The sequence below is a fragment of the Synchiropus splendidus genome, chromosome 13, assembly GCF_027744825.2.
Source record: "Synchiropus splendidus isolate RoL2022-P1 chromosome 13, RoL_Sspl_1.0, whole genome shotgun sequence".
NCBI lineage: Eukaryota > Metazoa > Chordata > Actinopteri > Syngnathiformes > Callionymidae > Synchiropus > Synchiropus splendidus.
In genome coordinates this window covers 16,897,414-16,910,000 of record NC_071346.1, presented here as the reverse complement: position 1 = coordinate 16,910,000, position 12,587 = coordinate 16,897,414, and the positions used below count along the sequence as shown (strand labels likewise).

At 42.2% G+C, this 12,587-nt stretch overlaps 1 protein-coding gene across 4 annotated transcripts in view; it reads right to left on the bottom strand.

Annotated features, from left to right (window-relative positions):
- Positions 1–3,853, bottom strand: part of LOC128770144 (cadherin-12-like) — a 49,016-nt gene extending 45,163 nt beyond the window's left edge. Inside the window, exon 1 of one of the 4 annotated variants that reach the window (XM_053884446.1) lies at positions 3,706–3,853. The gene's annotated coding sequence lies outside the window, so the exon portion shown is untranslated. The other 3 variants (XM_053884445.1, XM_053884447.1, XM_053884448.1) reach the window with 3 other exon arrangements.
- Positions 3,854–12,587: the final 8,734 nt, after the last annotated feature.

Genomic DNA, 12,587 nt, shown 5'->3' with positions numbered 1-12,587 from the left:
TTGTGCTGATGATTGAAAATCGAGTAAGTAGTTTTTTTTTTCTCCAAGAATCCAAACTGTAAAGCTCACTCTTAGATCTGAAGTTACTTCTCATGAAAAGAGGTTGCTTTAACTCAACTACATTGCACCCACTTATCAAACAACCACCAACAAGAAAAATGCTATTCATTTGAAAACAAATGACCAATAGAAAAAAAAAAAAAAAAACATAGGTTGTCTGGTGAAATACACTTGAAAATAGTTTAAAAATGAATTCATGAATCCATGGTGCTCCCCAGTTAAGTCAGACTTATCAGCAACAAATAGAAATCCTGTGAGCCTAAGTGCATGGGTTAAACTCACACACACTGTAATGCAAGTTTTAAAATAAAGTATTGAATAAAAGAAGGGGGAAATGGAACCAGAACAAAAACATTGATCTGATGTGTCTTTTGTAGCTACCTTTTTGTTTTTTCTCTTCAGTTTTATCATGCCAACCATTAAACTTCTTCACATGAACACCAATTAAATCCCAACCGCCAGAGATGCTATTATTCCAAGCACGAGGGTGAGAGTTGATCCTTATCCAGACGGTTCTGTTGACTACGATGAACAGACGTTGGTTAAAACATGAAGCCCCCAGGCAGGTGAAGTCATAAGCGCAGTGGCACTACACAAATGTGTGTTCAATCGCTCTAGGGCAGTGTCTATGTCTATGTGAGACCTCATAGGGAGAGTCTCAGCCACAGCAGTTTTATTTTTAGGTTCCAAAGGACGCTGCGGAGGGTTGATCTTGAGTGCGTGATTAATATTTCCCAATGTTGCACTGTGGGTGTTTTTTTTTTAGGGATTTTATGACTTGCCAAATGAAGGAAAAGCAAGAATTAAGAAATAGCTCACATGACATTATCATATAAAGCATACTTAAGTGGATTATATATTGGTAAAATGTAGCGTCATTTAATGACAGATCGCTGGATTTGACATCAGGGCTGGTGTACTGTGAAACCTGTCTGTTGTTGGTTTTACACAAACCATGAACAGTCGTCTTCCTCTCCTTCTTTTAGAGTGCTTGGTCCATTTCTGGCTTTCAGGATCCGACATGATCCTTGTCTCTCTTCCCTAATTTTACCTCCAAATTTATCCGCTAACTCTGCATCTGACGTTCTGAAGATACTTAACATGTAAATGTGTCCTTCAGAGTGACTACAGATGAAAACCTGATAGTCATCAACTCATCTCTCTGTGACCAATGCTGGTTGTCTAGCACAATAACATCCTTCAACCATGCATCATGGAGGTAGTCACTGTCAACTATAGATAGATGTTCTCTTCTTTTTCTTTCCAAGTGATACCTCACACTTCTATACAGGAAAGAAAACAAAAAAAAAAAACTCTTCTATCTTCACACTCTTTCAAAACAGTTCGACTCTGTTGAAACTACTCGACAGTGATTGCATCATCTGAATGAGTGAAATATTATATATATATATATATATATATAAATATTTTTTGTTGTACTTTCAGGGACCAGAAGACTCAGTGGACAAGCGGATCCCAAATTGTGGATTGAGCCCAGATAGCACAGATAACACCTAGGGTTAGAATGTGAGTGGACGAACCCTGTGCAAACTGACTTTTTATGTTCTCTTATAAACGACATCGGGTGAACACGGCCGAAGCCAAGTAAAGTGGTTTTGTTCGTTTCTTTTCTCCCGCTATTTGTGCAAACAAAACGCTGAGTTGCATATTTCACAGGGATTTGGGATTTCAAGTCGTCCCTTGCCATCAACTACTGTAGTGATCCAGCCATTATTTTCTCTCCAGTTCAATTTGTCACATTGGATACATTGTTTTTATGGTTATGTTGGAATCTAAAGCACCTTGGCTTTGGTAGCGCCTCTTGGGATAAGACGGACAAGAGCAGAGTCTTGCTTCCAATTCCTTTAAAAAGCAGAATTTCTGGTTTTAATTCAGTTTCAGGTCACACATCTTTCACATGCACAATCTTTTACATTCCCACAAAGCTGCCTATTTCCTTGTCAGTCTCTTGCGGTGGTATAGAAGGGTTGGATTGCAGTGTTTAAGCCAGCCTTGCATTGCCCACATGAGAGCCCACCACGGCTGTCAGTCATTGTCACCTGAAAGCACTTGAAACTGACATTATGCATTTTACCGTCAAAGCTTTTATGTACGGCAGCACTTTGATGTGATTGTGGAAGATACGCATTGTTGATTCTTGACCCATCACTTTTTACCATATTCTTTCAAGAAAATACGGCAAGATAATGACAGTAGATGCAGAGTCTTATTTTGAGGTGCAAGAGTTGGTTAAAATCTAAATTGTGATGCTTTATCATAAGTGTGAAGTTTCTCACTGAGAAATCCCTCCTTACACATACAAGACGAACGTGCAAGGGAGAAGTTGAGCAACTCTAATGGGTCCTGTTACATGTGCAGCAACATCACTCAGAAGGTTGAATGTCACCCTGTGACTGAAAGGTTGCTGGTTTAATCGTAGCCCCCATAGTAGCCCCGTAGTGATGGCATGAAGAGACTTCATGAAACAGTGTCCTCATTTTTAGTCCTCACTAGATGGTGCTGCTGATTTAAAAATGATGCAAGGTTCCATTGAAGTGGCTGTTAAGACCCACAGATTTTAAAGCAAGGAGTGCCATCGAGTGGCCTCTGAAAATGAGGACACTGTTTCATGAAGCCTCATATGTCCATCGCTATCTATAGGTTAATGTCATTGTGTCCCTGAGCAGTTTGTACTGAATGGTTCAAATTGTGAAAAATAAATAATAAAATTCTGTAACTATTTGTGTCATGAAAGATAAGGTGTAATAACTCAACTCGGAGAACAGAGAATCAAGACAGCACAACAGATATTACATGTGACATCATCATACACTGCTCTGCAAACCATAACTACATATCTATCTATCTATCTATCTATCTAGATAGATAGATAGATAGATATGTAGTATATATATATATATATATATATATATATATATATATATATATATATATATATATATATATATATATATATATACTGCACATTGTGTAATGGAATGTGGTGAGCCATGTTTCCAATCTGAACTGACTTTTCTGCTTTGACTCAGTGTCACAACTCTTGGACCATCCATTGTCTATTCTATGTGTTTTACAGTAATTACAAATGAAACTCAACCTCTCAAGCCACGGGAGGACATCTGTGGCAATCCCGACCAATCCTCTTCTTCAGTCTAATGAGATCAACACACTTCAACCAGATTGTTATATCTGCAGTTAATCTTGAAAAGTAAGCAACATCAAAGCATGGCCACAAATGTAACGTAGTGGAAAGAATACAAACAGCCCACTTTCTGACCGCTTCTAATGAGGACATTGATTCGCTCGTCTTTCATGGTTGTTTGGCCACTAAGCCATTTATCAACAACCTGCTGTTGTAGACGCGCAGAGTGAATGTGGAACCAAACAAACAGAAAGCAGAATCAGAATTCCTGACATGTCCAGGTTTCAGCTTGTCTGCTATGAAATGTGAATTATTTCACTGACCTGTGATAGTTCTGCAGCTCTTTGACACACACTTTTTTTTCCGGACTTGCTTCCTTTATTCCATCCCATCTCTAAAGCAACATAGCAAGCGAGCGTACTAACACAGCATGTCAGGCTCTAGTGTCGGACTAAGCTTGATGTAAAAAGATGAGCATTTACCTCACACAAGCTTCTCATAGTCCCTCGGAGCCGCCGGCACTGGCAGGATTAAGTCCAAATATTCATGATAAGTGTACCAACAAAGAATCCCCTCGCTCCGTTTCAGCACCCTGTTGAGCTAAAAGCACACTCTAGCTGCCCTTTCCCCATCAATGATTCTATCTGTGTTCTCTGCACTCTCCGCTTCTCTCCAAGTCCCTCCCTCTATCAGCTTCTTTTACATCCCTTGATCCTCTCTCGCTCAGTCGCTGGCTGCATCCCTTTGTATCTGGATGTCGGATTGTCCTATTCAGAGTTCTCAATAACATGTAAGTGTAGCTGAGCTACATTCTTCTCCAAATTCAGTTATTTTGTTGAACAAGATTTTTAAAGGCAATACAAAGGGAAAATTATTAAAAGACTGCGGGAATCAGTTGGTGAGAAAATAGGTCCACTGCATTGAATTTGCAATTTGGAACATTTAATTAAGGAGAAAATGGAATTGCAAGTTTGCCCCCAAGGCATCTGCATGATTGTGCTCACGTCCAATTCATGCAGCATAATCATTATCATGTAATTATGCAACGGCCATGTAGTCTCATGGGGGAAAGTCCACCGGGAGTAATATGGCTTCACTTCTTGCAGGCATGTCTCCATTCTCCTACATTAGTCATGCTACTCACTGCACACAGTCCAGTCGGTTTCCAGTTATTGAGTTAAAGTTACAAACTTTTACGCCAGTACCAGAGCTCACTGGACACTGCTATTCATAGATTAGGTTCTGATTTCTTTATTTTGACTTTTACACCAGTCACATTCAATTGTACTTTGACTTTCTCGAGCGATTGAAAAAAAAAATTGAAAAAAGAGAAAATTAATTTCTTCAAAATATATCAGTGATAAAAAACAAAACAAAACTGAAAGCCCTCCATTGTCAATGACCACACATTGCACTCTATTCTATTTGTTTATTTCTTTGTGAGGCATCTTTGATAATGTTCATAGTTGACATTGTTTTTATTTTAGATAATGACGTGTAAACAAGGACTGGATTGCATGCAGTTTCTCTTTTTGAATGGCTTAATTTGAGCCAATGATGGGAAGCGCTCTCAACATGAGACACCTAGTAGCTGTTGTGACAAGTGTCTATACAATATAAAAGCATTTTATTTTGATTTGTCACAAAAATAATTTAAATGAGTTTTTTTTTTGGAGATTGATACTTTTTGTTGACAGGCATTTTCCCTCAGGAGTTGCCCCAGCGAGACAGTCTTGTGTGTCGATCCAGGTCAAACTTATCCTCTGAAACTCTTCCTTTATCACCTCCATAAACACCACAAGTTGTCTTTCTTTCCTTCTTTTGCACAGACCTTCTCTTTCACACATTCTTCATCCATCATGTTCTCTGTCTCTCCTCTCCACGGGCCCAAACCACCTGAGTCTAGAGTGCATTACTTTGTCTCCAAACCTGTCTATATGAGCCGTCCCTCTGATATGCTCATTTCCAGTCTTATCCTTACTAGTAGCTCCTCAATAACAAACTTGAGGATCTTCAGCTGTGCCACTTCTAAATCTGCTTTTTGTCTTGGAGTCAGTGCTTCTGTCTACAAACTGTACATCATGGTTGGCCTCAGAACTGTCCTTTAAAGCTTCTGCTTGACTCGAGTTGTCACAGAACACACCCAACAGTTGGTCCTCACACTCTGCAACACATGATCCATACCTGGAGCTATATGGAAGTACGTTGTTCTTCTTCTCCCCCTAGCTCCATGTCATCCCGCACAATGCACGATCCATGCTACAGAAGGAAATCCTGACACACTGACACACCTACACGCAACATTTTACACTGATGGCTGCCTTTTTTGTCAGTATACTTTGCAAAAGTCCACTTTCCCAACGTCAATATATTACGCCATGAGAGTGAGGATAGGATGTTAACCTTTCATAATGCTATTGAAGAGATGTATATGTATGGCAATATTATATTTCCATGTTGAGACTGACTGACACAAGTATTTTTAAAGACAAATTGTGGCATGCAGTGACAGAGGAACAACAAAGGAGCAGGCACGCCTGATGTCATTATACACCTGATAAAAGGAGAGGAATATTAAAACCACTGCACCCTTGATCCGTTACTTTCATTCTTTAATATGAAGAGAGTTGACTGTTCTTAGAAACTCCCAGTTGTCTTCAGCCTTTCTCCCTACTGAAGACACCAAGAATGTTTCTGTGTTTCTTACACATCCATCTTACACATCTTACATTTCTTACACAGCAACACACAGGATCTCTGGATGAAAACTGCAATTACTCTCATCACCTATACAGTTTTTGACATGTGCAATTGTAGACCACTACAGCTATTGAGTAATTGTTACGTCAACAATGTCAAAGCTCCTCTGCTGCTGTCACCCCAGAGATAGTATCTGGTCTTTTTTTGATGATTCCCATCTCACATGTTTGCAGTATACAGTACAACTGTGTAAAAATCCTGAAAGAGCTACAAAGTGGATCAGAAATTACTGTTTCCGAGGGACAGCTTGCGACTGTGTTTTGGGACAAAGTTAGGGAGAGCAGACTCAGGTTGTTATGAGATGTTGAGGAAAGACAAGGTACAGGATGGACAAAGACTGCTAGAAAATGGTGGAACCAAGTAAAAAAAGATGAGGAAGGCAGGAAGGCTTCATGGATGAGATAAAGAAGGACATGATAAGGATAGGTGTGATCGAGAAGGATGACCGAGATGGGCATAGATGGTGACCCCTGACCAGAAGACAGAGGGAAAATCCATCATTTTATGCTTCTGAAAGTAAAGATTCCTCTTTTTTGTGTTCCTCCCTCGATGAGTACCACAACTACTTCCACCACCATATGTAATTGTGCCTTGAAAGACTTCAAAACTGATCTCAAATAATACATAAAACGTACTGGAATAGCATGAATCGGAGTACAAATGATTCCTAAATTATTATTCAATGCTTTTGGTTTTATGTGCTTTAGTCTGTGAAAAACAGAATTGTAACATCAAAACCTGTCACGATTGCCGCGTCACTGGAGTTTGATGTTTAGAGAAGTATAGCATACCAACCCCTGCTTTTAATCAGAACACAGCTCAACTCTCAAATGAAAAGTGTGTCACACAGACTCAGACACCTGCACACTGAACATGCACTGGGAAGAAACCTGCCAAGACTTTCATGAAGATTCAGATGAGTTTAAAATTTGACGCTGACCTTCATCTTGCGCTGATCTCTCTGCCAATTCGTTGGTGATCTAACTGGGTGTGTGGGAACATGTTTACTTGAATGTTTTCTTCTGAGCTCAAAATATCCCAACGATCTCCAGCATTTTTAAACATGTTGGGAAAAATCTGCAGCTCCTGCATTTTTGATGACAGGGACGTGATGGAAGACTGTCCGTCACTGTGAGCTGACCTATATACAGCGCTGCAGCCGCTCGCTTGCCTTCTGATGCTCATTTGCCTTCCACTTTGTCTTGTCTTGCTCCACAGGTTTTCTGCTGCCTGATATTGACCAAAATAAAAGGACTCCACAGTCTGCCTCCTTTTTTTCTGTGACTTTACTTGAGTACTTTAAAACTATGATGTGATTTGTGATGGCATATCTGTTTTTCATACGAGAAACATCCTGCTTGGTCATCAACATCCCTTGAATAACTCAGACAAAGTAATGTCTATATCCAGTCTTCCTCAATGATGGGCGATTAAACATGAATAGGAAGTTTGTGACACAGGAAATACCGACACTCATCATTCCTGCCTCTGGACATTTAGCACAAAGGAAACTGTGTGACCACCATCCGTTCTCTTACATGGAACTGTTTACAGCAGTGGTGTCAAACTTCTGGCCTATGGAAGTTCAGCATTTCTTGTGACCCCCAAAAGGCACACTCTTGTCTCTAGGAAACGCTCTCTGCTTGACCTTCTCACTCTTCACGCATCAAAGATTTCCTGATCCATTCTTACATCACCAACAAGCTCACGACTTCCTTGTTTCACTTTTCATCTATAGAGCTTCAGAAGTAAGATGAATTGGGACACCACCAAAATATCTTTATTATTGTCTATAAACTATCTAATCCAATTCTAATAAATATGACGTGTCACTCACCTTCACCTTCTTCTGCTGCTTTTCCGGAGTCAGGTTGCGGAGGCAGCATTCGGAGCAAGGAAGCCCAAACTTCCCGATCCGCACAACCTCCTCCAGCTCTTCCCAGGGGATCCCGAGGTGTTCCCAGGCCAGACCGGAGACATAATCTCTCCAGCGAGTAGTGGGTCTTCCCCGGGGTCTCCTCCCGGTAGGACATGTCCCCTGGAACTGCAACCTTATCGTGGTGGGGGAGTTTGTGTACCTTGAATGATCCTAGGAGCTATTTTGTCGGGGGCGTTATGGTTGGGTCTCCCATGGCAAACAGGTCCTGGGTGATGGGTCAGACTAAGAACAGTTCAGAAGGACTGTGACGTCGCCCGGCATGGCGCAGCTGGGGCCCCACCCTGGAGCCATGCCTGGGGTTGGGGCTCGAATGTGAGCGCCACGTGGTCGGGCCTCTGCCCAGGGGGCCCGGCCGAAAAGACGACATGGGCCGTCCCTCCTGCGGACCCACCACCCGCAGAGGGAGTCATAGGGGTCGGGTGCAAAGAGGACTAGGTGGCAGTCCGGGGCGGGGGACCCGACGACCTGATTCGTGTGAACGACCTGTGACTGCAAAACTAAAATGCTCACAAAGTAGAACTTTCAAAATTGTCATTTTGAGAAAACATTGACCCAAAATCAAAATAACATTTTATTGCAGAGAGGGCACCACACACACACACACACACACACCACACCAAACTGTTTTAATCCAGAGCTGTCTTTGCATTGATTTGCCAGCCTCAAACAGAGTAAGCTACAGATTGAGTTGGTGACGGGTAACTGGCTCATCAAAAAGATTGCCCCCGTTATGCCTCAAAACTCCAGCAATTTAATGCCTAAAACGTCCACATGCAACTCAAATGGATGACTTCTGTGTTACTCTTGGACACTAAAAGTTTACTTAGTATTCGATATTTGACGTTTTGTGAGAATGCGTTGGCCATGACTTCTGCAGAGCATCCTGGCTGCATGTCAACATTATTTTGGTGGGATTACTAGTCATTATTGAGACAGCCAAAATTCCGGAGTTTCTGATCCAGCCGTGTCATAAGGTTGACACAATAAAAATAAATAAATAAAATAAAAAAACAATTATAATGCCATCTTAAAACACATAAGAAATAGAAGAAGAAACAGCGAGGAAACTAGAGTCTCATTGATCTTACTTGATTTAATAGTGACATGTCAGAAACCAGAACACTTTTTGGAAAAAAAAGTGGATAAAAGGCAGAAGTTGAAGTCTACTCTTAAAAGTGGCACTCAGCTAACTATACCTCACAACATCCTGCTGAGATTGAAATGGAAATCTCCAGGGGCTGCCTCCGAAGGCAAACAACTTGATGTAGAAAAATATTTTGGGTAAATCTGAATTAGCAGCGTTATGGGGATTTTCGATCTAAACATACATTATTCCTTCTCTGCAGCGAATGTGTGGTCATATTTTGCACTCCACGCATCACATGTTTCTCTAAGAAATATTCAAATAATAATGTGAAAACAGTGCAAATGTGAATCAATACATAAAAATGGTGTTTAATTCCACAGGAAAAGCCCTCACATACCCTCTAGTATAATTCCCTGCTGAGCATTAAATAAATAACATCTACTCTCCAATTTTAGTGAGACAAATGAATTGCAAGCAACTCTAAATCACACTTAAGCCGAAGCCACACAGCCGTGGATCACACACGACGGTGAGAGCGCTGCTGTGTGTTTTCCGCGTGCAATCATGTTAAAAACATGGCAAGACAACTATTATATGATGGAGTGCCTCCAGTCGTGCAGATAGAGGCAGTGTGAGTGAGTGTGTATGTGAACGTATACCATGCACATGTGAATGTGTGTGCTCCCAACCCAGCACAGATGGTATGGTGCGGCCCTTAAGAGATGCACAACTTAATCCCTCAAACACATGGTGGGCTTAAGTTACAGTTGATGTGTGTGTGTGTGTGTGTGTGTGTGTGTGTGTGTGTGTGTGTGTGTGTGTGTGTGTGTGTGTGTGTGTGTGTGTGTGTGTGTGTGTGTGTGTGTGTGTGAGAGAGAGAGAGAGAGACAGAGAGAGAGAGAGAAAGAGAGAGAGAGAGCGCTTGTTTATCCAACTTTGTGGGGACCAAGTCTTGACAAAACACTGTCCTTGTGAGGACTGTATGTATGTAGAAACAAATTTCAGTTGTAGTAGAAGTAGTATTACTGGTAGTGCTTGTGGTTGTAGTGCTGAGATAGTGCTGTTTGAGGAGATTGTTTAATTGCTATTTGCTGCAATACTTGTGTTTATTTTAGTTCTTGTGTTCTTTATGAGTTTGTTTTAGTGGCGATTTAATTGGTTTCAGTCAATATTGTTGTTAGATAGCAAGCAATGCACAGAGAGACAGCCTATAAGAGATAGGTTTTGAGGAAGGAAGTGAACAGTGGCAGTGAAGAGATGGCTAGATGGTGAAATAGGCAGGTGGGACAGTGAGATGGACGCAGGGCGAGGATCAGAGGGCGAGAGCGAGAGTGGCTTAAATGTTTTCATAAGGACTCTAAAATTGATTCTATATTTAGCCATTGGAGCTGCTGATGGATGGGAGTGACGTGGTGGGAGGAGGGGGTTCTGGAGATGATACAGGCTGCTGGTTCTGGAGTGGTGTATGGAGAGTTTTGTGAATTACATAAATGTGGAGGGCAAATGACAAGGCATCATGATCTTGGACTTAAACAGAAGTCAGGGGTACTATGTTGTGCAAATGGAATAGACAACATGTGGAGATCATAGGCAATTGGCAAGACAAACCCAATAAAGGAGTGGCTCTGCAAGTGGTGACCACAGACCACTTCTCAGTTCCAATGCTTTCTGGCTGATGGTTTGGTCACTGTTGAATGCTGGTGGTGCTTTCACGCTGGTGGTAGCATGAGACGGAGTCTACAACAAGTGGTTCAGGTAGTGCAGCTCATCCAGGTTAGCACATCAATGCCAGCTGTGGCAAGAAGGTTTGCTGTGTCTGTCAGTGTAGTGTCCAGAGCATGGAGGCGCTACCAGGAGACAGGTCAGTACATCAGGAGACGTGGAGAGGGCAACAACCCAGCAGCAGGACCACTGCCTCCCTCTTTGTTCAAGGAGGAACAGGAGGAGAAATGCCAGAGCCACAAATGTGCATGTGCATGCTCAAGCAGTCTCCATGAGGGTGGTATGAGGGCCCCACGTCCACAAGTGGACACCGTGCAGGATGTTTGGCACTTGCCAGAGAACACCAAAAAGGGCATATTCACCACTGGCGTCCTGTGCTCTTCACAGGTGAAAGCAGATTCACACCAAGCACATGTGACAGACGTGAGAGCGTCTTGAGACACAGTGGAGAACGTTCTGCTGCCTGCAACATCCTCCAGTGTGACTGGTTTGGCAATGGGTCAGTAATGGTGTGGTCGTGATATTTCTTTGGAGAGGTGCACAGCCCTCCACGTGCTCGCCAGAGGTAGCCTGAGTGCCATTAGGTACCCAGATGACATCCTCAGACTCCTTGTGAGACCATATGCTGGTGCGGTTGGCTCTGGCTTGCTCCTAATGCAAGACAATGCTAGACCTCATATGACTGGGGTGTGTTAGCAGTTCCTGCAACAGGAAGCCATTGATGATATGGACTTGCCAGCCCTTTCCCCAGACCTGAATCCAATTGAGCACATCTGGGACATCCACAAACGCCAAGTTGTCCAGGAGTTGGCAGATGCTGGAGTCCAGGTCTGGGAGGAGATCCCTCAGATGTCCCTCAGAACATCTGATACCGATATCAGAATAATAGCCCAAACCAGTATTCCACAAAATACTGCAACACAAGATTGTGTGGACTTGGCGAACCTGAGTCATTTGACCGGACGAACCATAAAACTACCCTTGATGAGACACATGGACAGCACAAATTACTCACAAGGACAGGAACACTTCAGGGGAGCGGAGCAATAGCAGAGATGCAGACAATAACGGACTAAGAATAAAACACAGTGACTATGTGTTACAGTTTCGAATCACTGGAATCTCAACTCGTACTATTGACAGTCTTTTATTTTATTATTATTACTTAGGTATTGCTATGTCTACTGGAAGAATGCTTCCAAGCGAATGTGTGTGGGGGCCCACTACTGTATGCACACTATAAGCAATTCACCTTTTCTACAATGGAGATCTTTGTTTATACAGTGAGGGTTTCCAAAACATCATCTTGAAGTCGAAGGGCACCGAACGATCGTCAGGTGTGTTGTTCCATCAAAAGTCCAAAGTCCGGGGGAGATTATATGTAACACGGGATGAAATCTGAGATCAAAGCGGCTGCTCCGTTTTGGCCAAATCAGATGAAGTGAAACCAGCCTAAATCTGAATAACAACTCTTTGACCTATTTAACTCCTCTGCAGACATATGTGTTCAGCTCAGTGTATCACTGTCTTGCGACAATGCGGCTCTATATTTAGAGTGTTTTCCAGCTCTGGTGGGAATTCCTCCACTTTGCCCTCTGGCAGGATGGTGGCCACCGAATCCTCATATAGTCACGCAGTTATGAATATTTAATACTGAGAGAACTCCTGATGTAGTTGACTAATCTAAATTGTATTTGTCTTTTGAGCTTGTCTGAACTGTTTGTCCCTGCTGACACCATGAATACCAAATTTCATGATCTGCTCGTGTGTAGTACAATGGTCTACCGAGCAAGTTGTGTTATCGCCCACACTTCCATTAAATCACACTTTCCGTCAGAGCAATTTAATCTGATATC